The following is a 16,570-nucleotide window of genomic DNA, read 5'->3' on the forward strand; positions in this document are numbered from 1 at the left end:
AAGCTACAGTTGATTGGGAGTGGACGTCAATATAGTAATTTCGCAAAACACTTGATTGTTGTATGTATTATTTTGGTAATGAATCCACAATGTTATATATGCCGTCTGTTATCATTAAACTGGAATGTGTTTGTAACCAACCTTAATGCTAATGGTCCTCGCGTTTTTAAGTGTGACGTTGCCAAGCAACAATCAACAATTGCAGCATGTACATGGAATTGATACACACAATCCGGGTGTATAGTGAGACAGAAGTGCCATGGCAGTTACCAATCGACCTGGCAGGTTAAACTTCGTAAACATATTACATTCCTCAAGACCTGTTAGGATTCTGTTAAGTTTGTAAGTCCCCAGCAACCTATGCTTGTCGTAAAAACAGCTCAATTGATCAGGTAATGGGGCTTGGTTGTGTGCGAGACACCCGATTCCGTTAGATTCACCTCACAACAGACCCGTGAGTGAGTGAGTGAGTTAGGTTTAACGCCTCTTTTTAACATTATTCCAGTTATATCACGGCATGTCAGCTTGATGTGGGAGGAAAGCCCAAGTAATGCAGGTCTCAGACGTTTACTACTTTGGTCAAACCCACGAGCACTGGTATGGTGATGACAAACCTAGAAATATAAGAAAAATAAGAAATATTCGAACCAACAATCATAGGTTTCTGGCGTGCCCAAGGGACGCAACTCTGCACAGCAAAGCGCAGCGCCTTAGACGGCTAGGCCACCCGTGCCCCCTAACATACCCGTGAAGATCCCGGAAAGAATAGGTTTTCAGCAACCAATGCTTGTCGTTAGAGGGCACTAACGGGATCGGGGGGTCAGGCTCGCTGACTTGGTTGATGCATGTCATCGTATCCCAATTGAGTGGATCGATGCTCATAATGTCAATTACTGGATTATCTGGTCAAAACTCGATTAGTGTGGCGTTAAACAACAAACAAAACAAATATCTTAAAATAAACATAGTCGCCTCTTACGGCAGGAATGGGTTGCTGAGGACTTTTCCAATTGCATGGTGTCCGATAGTCGATATTGTGCAGAAACCGCCGACAAAAAGCTCGGGTATTGCAGATTATTTAAACAACATGCAAACAAGTCAACGGTAGTGATAAGCTTTGAACATTTTTATATTGAACTGTAACTATGGAAATTGACACGATTTTGTCGCTTAAATATAACGTCTTTTGGGGAAAAGAATTTGACCGCGTCAGAATATCAAAGACATTTTCTGAGAACCTCTAAATTCAGACTGTTGGCACATTTTAGCCTTACCTCTGCATTTCGAACAACAATGTATCTAATTCTCATTCATGTTTTCAGTTTAGGCATATGTAGATGATCTGCAAGTTATTAATGTGTAGACCATGACGATGAAGGACCTGAGAAATATACAGATGTGTTGCAAGTTATTAATAAGTGGATCGTAAAGATGACTGATCTGACAAGTATACTGAACCGCAAAAGAAACATTCACCCAAGTAACATTGCATGAAAAGTTGTTATCTAAATATCTGGTTACTTTTTGTCAAAGTTTCTAAAATGTAACATTACCTTGTCCGGAAAAATTTGATGATGAAAAATCAAAAGCAGATGACAAACAAAACCGATCGCCCAAACGCATCACGGCAACGGCCATGGTAACCCAATGCACGTGAGTTCCATGCAGATTGAAATGCACATGGGTTCTCCCATTTTTGCCCTGTAAAAATTCAACCAGATCGGATAACATCCATTTGTTATTGAATTGCTACCACATGCCAAGATTGACAAGAAATCAGCGACACAAAGCCCTTGGACGATTGCAAGCTGGACAAAGCTCCCGGCAAGTAGCCAATGCCTTTCAAGTTCACGTAAGGACCATATAAAGGCTCCAGCAACGGTACCAGACCACCAACACTACACATGACCGACCACGTAGTGGAAGACCAAAGGTCCCACCTGACGTCAGGATGGTCAGATTGTGCGACAGTATCTTCAAGATTGCTTTGTTACTGCTGCGGAAACTGCTCAACAGACTATGGGGTGACACCAGCGACACATTAGTGCGGACACCGTGTGTCGACGATTGACGAGACGCACCGAGGACCAATTCTGACACCAAGTCATTGCCGTGACCGTCTTCAGAGGGCAACAGAAGCAGCACTGGCGCCACCAGCAGTGGAGAAGAGTCCTCTTCTGAGACGAGAGCCGTTACTGTATCTCAACAGCAGATGGGGAACGTTATTCGGATGCTTGTGTTGTTGAGAGAGACTCGTGGGGTTGTCCGAGCATCATGGTGTGGGGTGGAATTGGTCTTGCACAGAGGGTCGGCCCTGTGGTCTTCCAGAACATCGGTCCATGGAGAGGCAATGGTGTCACAGCAGCTCAGTACATTGATCAAGTCTTGAGACCACACGCCATACCTCATTTGGCACGTCGCCACAACCATTAGTTTCAGGATGATAACGCCCTTGCCAACACATCAGAACCATGCAGTAGCCTGCCCTCAATCCCGATTTTAATCCCATTGAGATGTTAATGAGTTATTAATGAGTGGATCATGACGATGGATGATCCGACAAATATATAGATGTGTTATTAATGAGTGAGTGAGTTGGCTGAGTATTCCAGTTCAATCACGGCGTGTCAGCTGAATGTGGGAGGAAAGCCCGAAGTGATGCAGGTCTCAGACGCTCACCACTTCGGTGAAACCCACGAGAACGGGTATGGTGCTGACAAACCTAGAAACATAATCGGGGCTATCCGGGATTCGAACCCACAATCATAGGTCTCTGGCGTGCCCAAAGGACGCAACTCCCGGCGCCTTAGACGACTGGGACACCCGTGCCGCCGCAAGTTATTAAGGAGTGGATCATGACGATGAAAGACAATGTTGACCCAGGTCAAGGTTACTGCATTGTTACCATATACCAACATGATGCGTCCATCTGAACAAAACATTGAGGCCTTGAAAAATTTGATACCACAATAAGGTTGTACAGTAGGCATCTAACTAATAAAATATGAAGTCAAACTCTCTACGTTACTAAAATTTCAGTGAAAATTAGCTCTTCAACATACATTTAGAGGGATACATTCATCTACTGATACATACATAAATATGCAGGTGAAAGCTATGATAACACTCGCCCACATATCTTGCGAATCAACCATTTTATGCGGGGTGGGTGTTTAACGCTGCATTCGGCAACATACCAGCTATATAAAGGCGGACTGTAAATAATTGTGCCTGATCCAGACAATTTGGCACTTGTGAAGAGCAACCTCCCCGGAGTGAGTGCTGGGTAATGCTAATCGCTCTTCCATCGTGTGGACCCGGTGTAGAACTTGTCCACAGCACCCAATTGCTGGTCGTATGAGGCGACTAAATTGGGCAACCTGTTTGCCGTGGATTGCACCCCTGTGTCGGTGGAGGAAAGGATTCTGATGGTGGAGGACACTGGAGCAAGGAACAGCATTCCTTTTGCCCAACACACCACTTTGACCCTGACTTCACCTAGACGGGAGGTAGAATGGGCCTGGTTCTATCAATCGGCTGGTCAAGCCATGCCCTGCGCATGGATACGTGTCACTTATGAAATATCATATCAAACCATTTATGATGATGAAATATGAAAATCTATCTATGCAAATATTGCTATTGTCCTATGCCAGAAGGTGGTGGCTCATGGGCCAATCTGGTGATGTCAACCTCCGAATTCTATATGTCTCCAATGTTCTATCATTGGCCGAACCAGCTGGACATTTCTTTGGTAGACAAATGTAGCTATTTGCATTGTATTTGCTGGAGTATATCACCCCTGTAGCCTGGTGTTGCAGCCTGGCTTCCACTGTAGCACTGTCCTTGTAGAAACTCCATGGTGGGTGGGGAGCAGGGGTGCTGAATCCTATTACTTACATCATGGCTCAAACACACTCTGATTCCACTAGAAATGACAAAAAGGGCGGCTAGAGGCTGATCTTCTTACACTTACTGAAGATGTTTCAGTTTTAAGGCAACAAGAAACTTGGGCAAGGTTTATCGTCATCGAATCATCTGATGGAGGCCTTCTCAAGCTCAATCCTTTCCTAGTATCTAAAACAATCCAATCTATTTGTGGAGAAGTAAAGAACGTTTCACGTCTCGCTCCTTGTGGAGTGTGAGCGGAGACAGCAATCACTCAATTTATTACAACAAAAACAGTTTGGAAACGTCAGTTGTTGCTGTCTCGGCACACAAAACACTCAACTCCAGTAAAAGCATTGTTAGAGACAGATCCGGTTGTCTAGCTGACATGTCTGAGGAGGACATTGTTGAACTTACATATCAAAATGTTACTTTTGTCAAGCGCTTCACTTTCAAGAAACAGGATGGTAGAATAGAACCAAGCAACACATACTTGTTTACTTTTGCTTCCTGTACTGTGCCCAAATCAATAGAAGTTGGTTATTTTTATATCGGAGTGGATGTGTATGTCCCAAATCCACTCCGGTGTTATACCTGTCAACCGTTTGGACACGGTTCCAAATCTTGCAATCATGCTCCACGTTTGTAGTGGGGATCACTAAGGCTCCGACTGCAGTAAAGATCCTAAATGTGCAACTTGCAATGGTGCACATCTATCATCTTCAAAGTCATGCCCTGGGTGGCAGTTACAATCAAAAATTCTCAAGCTGAAATATGAAAACAATATTTCCTTCTTTGAAGCTGAAGCATATTCTCAGCCAGTCTCTGTCTAAACACTCTCCTACTATCACCTACTCAGCTATTGTCTAAAAAACCCACACTGTTTCTGTATCATGCCAAACTGATCTGACTTGGACTCAGACAAACCCATTCAAACTGTTGTAATGCCTACTACTTCTGACAGTCAGTCCAATGTGGCAACATCTTCGTCTCTGACAGTGTCCGTCACAACCTGAAGTTATCCAACCAGCTGTTGAGGAAGAATAATATGTTGAATTGTCAGAAAACAAGAAAAAGCGTCTAATTCGGCGACAGATAGCTCCAATCAGACATTGCAAACAAATGTGGCGAAACTTTAGCCAAGCATTCTTCTTAGTCAAATTATAATCCGAAGTTTCAGAAGTATCAACAACAAGAGAGGAAAAAAGTTAATTTTACTTCTGACAATGGCGAAGATAATGACGAAGTATTTTCACTACATGAGCTACACACTGCTCTAGCACAAGCTCGTGATACTGCAACTGGTGCTGATGAGATCCATTATCAAGTCTTAAAACACTTGCCTGAATCTTGTCTTACATCACTACTGAACATTTTTTATGATATTTGGACAACAGGACATTTTCTTCCTTCGTGGAGAAATACCATAGTTGTACCCATACAAAAGCCTGGCAGAGATCATACAGATCCATCAAATTATCGACCTATTTCATTAACGAGCTGTGTTTGTAAAACCATGGAGTGCATGGTGAATTATCGATTAGTTTGGTTGTTAGAAACCAACAATCTTACCAGTAATATCCAATGCGGTTTCCGTAGAAAACTAAGTACAATTGACAATTTGGTTCGTTTAGAATCATTCATTTAAAATGTTTTTGTCAATAAACAACATGATGTATCTATTTTTTTCGATCTTGAAAAAGCTTATGATTCCATTTGGAAGCATGGTATTTTAAAAGATTTACATGACTTTGTTTTAAGAGGCTGCTTGCCTCAATTTGTATTGATTTTTTTCACAGACAATTTCAAGTTTGTGTTGGATCAACCCTGTCTGATCATTATAGTCACTATCAGGGGTTTTCATAGGGCAGTATATTGTCTGTCACATTGTTTAGTATAAAAATAAATAGTCTATCAAAAGTATTAAATGACTCAATTGATGGGTCATTGTTTGTGTATGATTTTAATGATTTCATGCCGATAACACCCAAATTAAGGTTGTAAAAGAAGCAAAATGTTTGGGATTAATTTTCGACCACCATTTGACGTTTTTGCCACATATTAAATATTTAAAGACTAAATGCCTGAAGGCCATAGATTTATTGAAAGTCGTCTCAAATTTAAAGTGGGGAGGAGATCAAACAACACTACTTCACTTATATAAATCATTAATCCGCTCTAAATTGGACTATGGTTCCATTTTGTATGCTGGAACTTGCAAAAGTAATTTAAAACAGCTAGATTCAATCCACCATCAAGGACTAAGACTATGCCTTGGTGCTTTCCGAACTTCACGAGTTGACCGCCTTTATGTCGAGGCTGATGAACCTTCTTTGAAGCAATGCCATATTAAATTGTCTCTTCAATATATCACTAAACTACACTCCAACCGTTCTAATCCTGCCTATGACGTTTTTCATCCCCTATATGAAGAACTGTTTCAGAGAAAACCAAAGCTGGTTCACCTCTTGGAATTCGAATCAAATCACACATCATTGCTGCAAATATAGGTCTAGATATTATAGCTCCATATCGGCTCTTATCTCCTCATCCCTGGCATCTGGTGAAGCTCTATTCTCACTGTTGATGCCAATGCTATCCTTACAGCCTCGGTATACATTCAAAAGCAGTCTGCATATAAACAATTTATCATCTTTTCTGATTCTTTAAATCATCCAAGAACTTTATAATGATCTTTCAGCTGACCAATACGATATCGTCTTTTGTTGGTTGCCCAGCCATTTGGGCATAAAAGGCAACCCATTTGCTACTGCTGCTGTTGCTGCTAAAGCAGCACTCAACAAATCTTTGACACCATACAGTGATTATAAATTTGAAGAGGTTATTTTACGACGATATACACACGAATATCTATTAAAAGGTGAGGATCCTCCGTTTTGTATCCCTTGTTATGAGAGAATCACAGTCAAGCACATACTGTTTGACTGTATTGATTTTGCCATTACAAGGGACCAATATTTCATTGCTTAAGGATAATTTAATAATAAGTTTTTTAAAAGAAGTACAATTAATTGATAGATTTTGATGTACATAGTTATTTTTTTATGAAATGGCAGTGTATGATTATTAACCTAGATTGTTTGTGGCTGTGCCCTCGAAGGGGGTTGAAGTAGCGTAAAATTATTGTCCTCCTGAGAGGGTATCATAAGACAAATTCATTCAGTTTGTTATTCATATCGTAATTTTTAATCGTGGAATATTTGAAATTTTAATTCGTGTCTAAAATTGACTACAATCACCAGCAGCTGAAGCGATGTTGTAAATCCTGCTGGGGAACCGTGCAGGTAGCAGAAGTATCGTAAGTCCCCACTTTCCCTCGTATGGTGGCCTAACTTTGGTTGCTGGTCATATATAACCCGTTTTTATCATGTATTGTTGATTCATAGATTATTCTTTTAATTGTTCGCTTTTAACTGTGATAGTCTAGTTATTATACTGTCTGTCGACGACAGGTTTTTTATTCGTCTAAGTTTAAGTATTATTAATGTTCTCGTCACGGTATGGCTGAAATGTTGCCGATGTGACATTAATTTTTAACTCACGCACTCACTCCAGACAAACCAGTGATCGATACTTTGAGCACTGATCCACGCGTTCTTTCAAGTAACCGAGCCTGACGGATCCATTTAGTCGCCTCTTACCATAAGCGTGGGCTGCTGGGGACCTTTTCTAACCTGGAATCACGACGGGGGAAAATGCTGTGCTGTGTCATTTAGGTTTGAGTAAATGACAAACATAATACCATTTGGAAAATTGCATCCACCGATACCACGTTGGATACTTGGTATGTGTGAGGTTTATAATTACGTATATTTTCATGCAGCTTGTTTCGGCCGTACGTGATGTTATAACCACTCGGCCGAGCTATGATCAGTTGTATGTCCACAATGGGCCCACAATGGGCCCACTAATAGGGTAAACGGTGTTTGTGTATTCGAACTATATGGGTATTGTTCATACAAGGAGAGTAACCAAACACAGAACTAGACATTGTACACAAAGCTGATACACACTGCGAGTGGCTACTGATTACATCTGTCAAACTCCAATTATGAAACCATGGAAGAACAGGAAACATTTACATAAACAGAAGTTTTAACAGTGGGGCGTTTTATCAACGTGACGAGGTTGGGTGGCAAGGGTTAAAGCGTTCGCTCGGCACGTAGATGATTGGATTTGACTCCCCAGAACCTGTGAAACCCATTTGGATTTGCTTTCAGAACTCCCCGAACTCGAGATACGGAAAACAAATAAGTGCTCGTCTTAACGCATCGTTCATTTGTATCGATAATTTAGGTGCCTCATTCTTCTTTTGAGGTGTAGTTAATCTTCTGAAGTAAATGGTACGTTAAATTTATAACAGGCTATGTCAGAAAGCCTTCTGATAAAGTTCAGTGTTTGGGTACGTATAAATGTAGGTTGCGCTACTGGTACATCAGTCGTATATTGTCAGGGAAAGTCAATGGCAGTGTAAACGTGTGACATTGTGGGGTTTGTGTTTCCATAAAAAATGTGTATTGTTTAATGTCGCACTCAGCAATATTCCAGTTATGTGACGGCGGTCGGTAAATGGGTATTGACCAGACAATCCAGTGACTGCATTATGAGCATCGAACCACGCTTTTCGGATACGAGGACATGCATCAACCAAGTCAGCGAGCTTAACAACCCAATACCGTTAGTCGCCTCTTACGGCAAGCGTGGGTTGCTGAAGATCAATTCTAACCCGGACATTCACGGGTTTCATCAAACAAATGGTATTTAATACATTACATATTCAGCTTACGACAAATATTTAAAAGCACCGAGTCCTGTCAGTTCTATTAACTATCGCTCGGTCACGTTCAATGAAATGTTGAAAGAAAATGCCATGTACCCCTTTATAAGGCGATTGATGTAAATTCTCCTCAGTAGATTACTGATGTCACCATCCCATTTGTGAATCTATTTTTTGCTTGCTATAGTGCTTGGAAAATTAGCAGCCGCTTTGAAACAGAAATAAAAATCGTTTACAGGTTTAGTTGTTACAGCGAGGCGCTAACGCACGACCAGTCCGTGCAGCACGTGACAACCAACGACTGACGACCTGTCAAATCCAGGATATGACAAGAAACCGCACTTTTTCACGAGTACACAGTGAATACGTTCATGGCTGAAGTTAGCCGTAAGTATCTATTAAGTGTGGAAATACCACATATTGCCATGGAATTGAATTTGACCGGTGTGTACATTTAACGTTCTTACAAGACGAAACATCTCGACTTACTCTCTACAAAGACCATATGCAGATTGATAGTCAAATCAGACATTTCTCTAACTAGAAAACGTCTGGTGTGACTATCAAACATGACTCATGTTTACAGAAAACGCCCCTCTGCCTCTGTTTGGTATTGAAGAAACACAATAATTACCAAATTTGGTTCACCTCCAAAATTTTGAACAAATCTGACAGTGTTTTAGGTTTGACAGCGCCGTAGATCTGTCATACAGATGCGGAAATAAATATATCCATTGCAGCCCATGTAAGTCTTTAATATTTGGCAAGTCTACATTACTGGAGTATAAGAAAACCTCTGGGTTCCTTTTTATTATGTTTCATTCTGTTAGACTCCTCAGACACGTCAAAAGTTGATTGCGAAGTTAAGTCCTTGGCCTTACAGTCTTATACAACCATATACAATAATGAACAATCACATACAACCTTAACCCTAAATCAGGCTTCATTAGTTGTTGATCGGTGAAGCTTCATCACATTACTGTATCATCATTAGTTGCCCAAAGACCTTCAATAGTTTCTTAACCATTCAATAGTTTGCAACTATTGGCCGACTACCTTTGACGAAGGACATATGGGGGTCCATTTGAATCTACTCGCTGTAAATGATCCACTGAACGGGGGTTCAAGTACAAGTACGTATATGTGCATGATTGTGTACATTATAATAATTATAATATTGATATACGATAAGACTAATTGATTGTTGAAATTGGTGAGGCGGAATGCCCTCGAACATGAAAAACACAATGATTTTATTTCAGTTAATAATCGATCCCTTCACAAAACACAGATGTTTACATTTGAAATGTGACTTCAGCTCTGCTCCTTTCCACGGTAAAGCTAATGGGAGCGTTTGAGACGTCGCCAGCGTTACTTTCCTCTACTCAACCAACTGTGGAGACGGCCGTGCCTAAGCGTTGGGAGACGTCTGGCCGTGACGAACGTCGATGATGAATTTCGGTGCGAGAGGAGGTGTCTAAATTAGTAGTCACCTTACCCTACACCGTGTCGTCGACAACTTGCAACATTTATTTGCTTGTTCGTTTGGTATTTATTTCGGCACGTGAAGTATATCCCCCCTTGTTAAACATTCTCCTGGCTATTCTTTAGCGTTTACTTATCCTCTCAAAGCAAATAGATAATAGTTATTTAATAGTTATTTTATTTAAGAACCAAACGACTCGTGGTCGTCGTTTATCGTACAATAAAACACTGCAGGGAGAATAAACCACTCGGGGCGCAGTGGTTTAATCTCCCTGCGGTGTTTTATTGTAAGATAAACAATGAGCACGAATCGTTTCTTTCTTAGATTATCAACATTTTGTACAGTAAGGCCCTAGATATTGAAATTTAAAATAAGGCATACATACTCATAAATCTGTATGGCCAAAATGAAGATAACCCCGAATTTTATGAACAGATTGCAGATATTTTAAACGAATCTGAGGCTGAATTTTTAATCATTTGTGGAGATTGGAATTGTACTTTAGATCCTCTAATTGATCAATTTGATTACAAGAATGTAAATGACCCAAAAGCTAGATCCAAAATACACGATCTTATAGAGCTGTATGATCTGAAAGATCCATGGAGATTAAATAACCCAAATGAAAGAAGATATACTCCCCTGAAACAATCACGGCTTGATTATTTTCTTATTTCACACAATCTTCTTTCCTCAGTGCAACATACCAGCATTTATCCGGATTTTAAAACAGATCAGTCGGCTATAGAGATAAGTCTGTGTTATAACGAATTCAAACGCGGTAAAGGCTTCTGGAAATTTAACAATTCTTTACTAAATGATCCAGATTATGTGAAGCTAGTTAAGGACACTATAAATGAAACCTGCGCGGAATACAAGTGAGTGAGTGAGTGAGTATAGTTTTACGCCGCTTTTAGCAATATTCCAGCAATATCACGGCGGGGGACACCAGAAATGGGCTTCACATTGTACCCATGTCGTGAATCGAACCCGGGTCTTCGGCGTGACGAGCGAACGCTTTAACCACTAGGCTACCCGACCGCCCCGCGCGGAATACAAAAAAGATGAAGGTTACAATATTTCGTATCTGCTTTTATGGGAAACAATTTTAAGTTTGGTAAGGGGCAAAACCATTTTAAAATATTCTAGTAGTGCAAAAAGAAATAGAGAGAAAAAAGAGAAACAATTAAACGAAAAGGTCTCCTGTAAGATAACTGAACTAGATATATTAAAAAATGTTGATGATAAAGAAAAAATACTCAAAGAAATAAATGAAATAAATTCTGAATTAGAGGAAATTAGTGAAATTAAAGCGAGGGGTTGTTTTGTAAGAGATAGAGCCAAATGGATAGAAAAGGGAGAAAAAACAACCAAATTCTTTCTAAACTTGGAATCAAGACATTTTCTGAACAAATCGATCACTCAACTTGAAAGAACATCTGGAAAAATTATCACAAACGCTTCAGATATTTCAAATGACACGAAATCCATGTCTGTTAAGATCCATGATCGTCATTCTACAACATGCAAAAGTCACTATGGTGTACCACAGGGTTCAGTCCTTGGACCTCTGCTATTCACAATTTACATCCTGCCAATTGGAGATATCATCCAGAAACATGCTCTTAACTTCCTCCTCTATGCGGACGATAACCAGATCTATATTTCCTTTAAAACTTCCGAACTGTCTCTTAACCTTGCCGCCCTTGAGCGCTGTATTGATGACATACGATCCTGGATGAGCTTCAATTGTCTCAAACTCAATGAAGAGAAGACTGAGTTTTTAATCCTTGGTTGGCGACAGCAAGTCAGAAAGCTTCACCCTGACTCTGTATACCTTCATATTGGTGATACCACTGTGTACCCAACTGCCAGTGCCCGTAATCTGGGAATCACCTTTGATTCAACAATGGCCATGGACACTCATATTTCACTAGCCAGCAGAGCATGCTACCATAGCATCTATAACATCAGTAAAGTCCGCCATCTACTTAATACTCCAACAGTTAAATTGTTGATGCAATGTCTTGTGACCTCCAAACTGGATTACTGCAATGCATTGTATGCTAACCTTCCCATGAAAGCCATATCAAAGCTACAACGCATTCAGAACTCTGCAGCTAGATGCATCTCTAAAGTTCCAAGATCCAATCACATCAGTCCTGTCCTCAAAGCACTACATTGGCTTCCAGTCTCCTTTCGTATAAACTATAAGATATGTATCATCACTCACGGCTGCCTCAACAATAGCGACTATCCAGACTCAAAGATCTCAAAGATCTTATATCCCTGTACTCTCCCAGAGGTGCTCTCTGATCCTCTGGTGGAACTCTACTGTATCAGCCTCTGTCTACTTCTGCTATGTCTGACCGTGCCTTCTCCTTTTGCAGTCCACAGTTATGGAACTCTTTGCCTTTGAATCTGAGAAACTCTGCTTCTAAGGAAACGTTTAAGTCTCTCCTGAAAACCCACTTCTTCACTTCAGCTTTTCAATAGATCTCCTGATTGTTGGCATATGTACATAGACATTACTTTTTAACTTTGTCACAGCGCCAGTGAGCAACTGTCGATGGATATTAAGCACTTTACAAATCAATTATTATTATTATTATTTAACCATTTTATAAAACCCTATATTCAAAAAAAGATACATCTCAGATAGATTTAGAAACATTATTTCCAAATGATCAAGATAAAGTTAATGAAAGATTAGCTGAGGCAATGGAAGGTGAATTAACTTACGATGAAATACTTGGTGCCTTAAAGCGTATGAAAAACGATAAAAGTCCGGGACCTGATGGTTTCACTGCAGAATTTTTAAAACATTTTTGGCGTGATTTAAATAAATATCTTTTAAATTCCCTTAATTATGCTTATAGAAATGAAGCGATATCCGTCACGCAAGTTCAGGGCATTATTACGTGTATTCCAAAAGAAGGTAAGTCAAAAACGTTTCTGAAAAACTGGAGACCCATCTCGTTACTTAACACTACATACAAACTTGCTTCCTCAGCTATAGCAGATCGGATCAAACAAATTGCATCTACTTTTATCAGTAAAGAACAGAAAGGCTTTATTAAAGGAAGATATATGGGAGAGATTAACAGGCAGGTGTATGACGTTTTGGAAAATGTCGATACTTGATCAAATTCCTGGCATGTTAATGCTTATCAGCTTTTTTTTTCTTTGGATTGGGGATTTATTCAAGACGTGTTAGCATTTTTTAAGTTTGGTCCTTCAATTCGTTAATGGATAAGATTATTAAAACTCAGACTCAGACTCAGAGTCATGTGTATTGGTTAATGGTTTCGCAAGTTCATTCTTCAAGTTAAGTCGAGGCTGTCGCCAAGGCGACCCAATTTCCCCGTATATTTTTATCATATGTGCTGAGATATTAACCAGATTGATTAAGAATAACAAATTTATCAAAGGATTAAAGATTGGTTCTATTGATCATTTATTAGCTCAGTTTGCAGACGATACAACTTTTATATTAGATGGTACAGAAAGATGTTTACAAGCTATTTTAATAAATTGACTCTCTTTGAACGTTTTTCGCGTTTATGGGTAAATATAAACAAAACTAAGTTGATATGGATTGGTTCAAAAAACGTAGTCGGATAAAATTACTCCCCAAAATGAAAATGGATTGAACCGATAACTTTAAGTTATTGGGCATTAAATTTGATACTGATCTTGAAAATATGGTAGACATTAATTATAACGATAAACTCAAAGAAATATAAAAATCAATGCAATTATGGAAAAGTAGAATACTTACACCCTTTGGACGAAATACAATATTGAAATCATTATTGTTACCAAAACTTAATCATTTGTTTTCTACTGTTCCTGCTCCATCCGAAAATATTATAAATAAATTTCAAGCAAATTGCTTCAGATTTATTTGGAATGAAATACCGGATAAAATTAAAAGGGAAAGGGTAATGAACAATATTCCTAACGGTGGTTTTAAAGTAGCCCTAGTAAAAGATATTATTGCATCTCAAAATATTTCTTGGCTTCGTCACATATATCTATCAAATACTTCCCTTAAATCGTTTATATTTGACGCTAATATTATCCCATCTGATATTTTCAAATGGATGCAAAATACATAAGAGACCACATCGTCAAAAGTATCAGAAATCCTTTTTGGCGAGATGTAGTGTCGTCTTGGGGCCGATACATAGAACATCATATGAACACACGACAGGATGCGTATTCCCAGTATACATGGTACAATGACAATGTGCAGATTGATGGGAAATATATATTTATTAACAAGTGGGGTGACGCGGGAGTGAAATATATCAATGATTTGGTAGATCATGAGGGCCGACTTCTTTCATACTTAGAATTTGAGAATAGATACAATGTTTCGTGTAATCGTTTCACCTTTTACGGGGTAAGAAATGCTATAAATGTTTATTTAAAATCTTTAGAAACTTATGATGTTACACCATTGGTAGCCCCAATTTTACCATTTAACATTCGTGTACTTATGAAGAGTCCAAAGGGTTCAAAATACTACTATGATGTGCTATTGAGTTCAACATTTCAGGGGACATCAGCCAATCAGCAATGGGAAAATGATATAAAATATTATACAGATTATGTGCAATTGCGTTGGCTTCAGTACAGAATCATTAATCAAATACTTCCAGTTGGTAAATACCTATTTAAAGTGGGATACAAAGATTCTCCCTTGTGTACAAGTTGTGATAAAGTTATTGCTGACATTTCTCATGTACTATGGAATTGTGAAAACGCTAACTCTCCCTGGGCCGAACTTTAAAGATGGAAAAACAATAAGGCGGAAATTCATATCAATTTCACCAAAGAAAAGGTTTTACTGGGCTTTCCATTTAAAAGAAATGATCCCTTAAATGCTATATGCCTTGTCATTAAGGATACTATATTCAAATTGTATCTTAAAAAGAAGAAAATGTCTTTCGAGTTGATCCAGAGAGAGTTGGCAAATTACTACTTTATAACTAAAGCCATAGCTTACTCTAACTGTAACTACAACAAGTTTGTGAAGTTTTGGTCCAGTTGCCACAAACTATTTTTGTAACCATATCAACTCAAATACTGAATCATCTGAGTTCATATGCCCCCATGATGTATGATGTATGATTCTGTTGTTGTTTTAAGATTCGCTGTATGAACATTAATATGTATGAAATGCTGTACGAAAAAAAAATTAAAAAAATTGTACAGTAACTTTTTAAGGACGTCAATAAAATGTACAAGCTTTAAAATCATGTACCTGTCTGTAAATAATAATGACTCCCTGAATACAATCCCACACCGGCAATGTCGGACATGTCCATTTTATGTACAGGGTGGGTTAAGTCTGGTATTCTCACAGTTTTCACGTCGATTACCTGTACATTATGTAGAGGGGAATGTCCGAGTAACTTTTACTCTCCATTCCTTAAAAATAATGGAGCAGAGGCCCCGCACAGATGTGTTTGAACTCCCAATCCCGATTGCCATATCTCGCCCACTTCTGGACGCGATCGTTCGGCCACAGCGAGGCCCAGTTACGTCTATCAGGAACAACTCTCTAGACACTTCCCTCTCAAAAATAACGGTGTCCAGTGAAACTTCCAGAAATGACGTCATGATAGAACAATGTTTTATCATGAAATAAATCACTCGTCGTTCTTTATTGGTTCTCTACAATTCATGGTGTACCTATCTTGTATTTAAATGTGATAATAGTGAGGTTGTTCTGTCGATAAGTTATAACTGGTTTCCTCCACAGTTGGAAGTGTACCGAATCGGGACTCGGATTCTTGATTTAAAGCCTTTTTAGGATGTTCTCGCACTTTTTCAAAGTCTTGGGTAGCACGTACTACTTCTTCATCAGAAGAATGTTTTTGGTCAAAGCCATCTTCCTCTGACACAACAATGTTCACATTCGAAATGTCCCTTTCAAGAAGGGTTTTAAAGCTGTATACAATCAACAACCACATACAATCATATACAATCATGTTCAGGCTGAACTTAAGACTGACAGCCACAGACCTATCCAGGCCAAAAACCCTGATCTTGTCCCTTTTGATAAATCCAATGAAATCATTTATAGCGTTGATTTTTTCTGTCATTTTTTAATGAAAAACATGGCAGACCTCGATTTCGAAATGTCACGCTTGCATCCAAATACCAAGTTGTCTGACTCGCCATTGTTCTCGGTGCCTTAGGTTTGGTACCTTCCTATCTGTTGAGTGACATTTGGAGAGTAACCAGGTTTGATGCCAGGAATACAGCCATTCTGATAATCAGGGTAACGCAGAATGCTGCATTGTTGGGGAATCATCTCATCCTCCGAAACGTTCTTGGTGGGTTTGACAAGGAACTCATTCGCTGTCTGGGCTGCGTGTAGAGGG

At 39.3% G+C, this 16,570-nt stretch overlaps 1 protein-coding gene across 1 annotated transcript in view; it reads left to right on the plus strand.

The window, feature by feature from the left end:
* The window catches only part of LOC139459513 (coiled-coil-helix-coiled-coil-helix domain-containing protein 5-like), a 433,260-nt gene that overhangs the window by 343,959 nt on the left and 72,731 nt on the right, over window positions 1-16,570 (plus strand). The window lies entirely within an intron of this gene.

This window comes from Haliotis cracherodii, unplaced genomic scaffold (assembly GCF_022045235.1).
Source record: "Haliotis cracherodii isolate W230 unplaced genomic scaffold, xgHalCrac1.p SCAF_13, whole genome shotgun sequence".
In the NCBI taxonomy this organism is placed as follows: Eukaryota; Metazoa; Mollusca; class Gastropoda; order Lepetellida; family Haliotidae; genus Haliotis; species Haliotis cracherodii.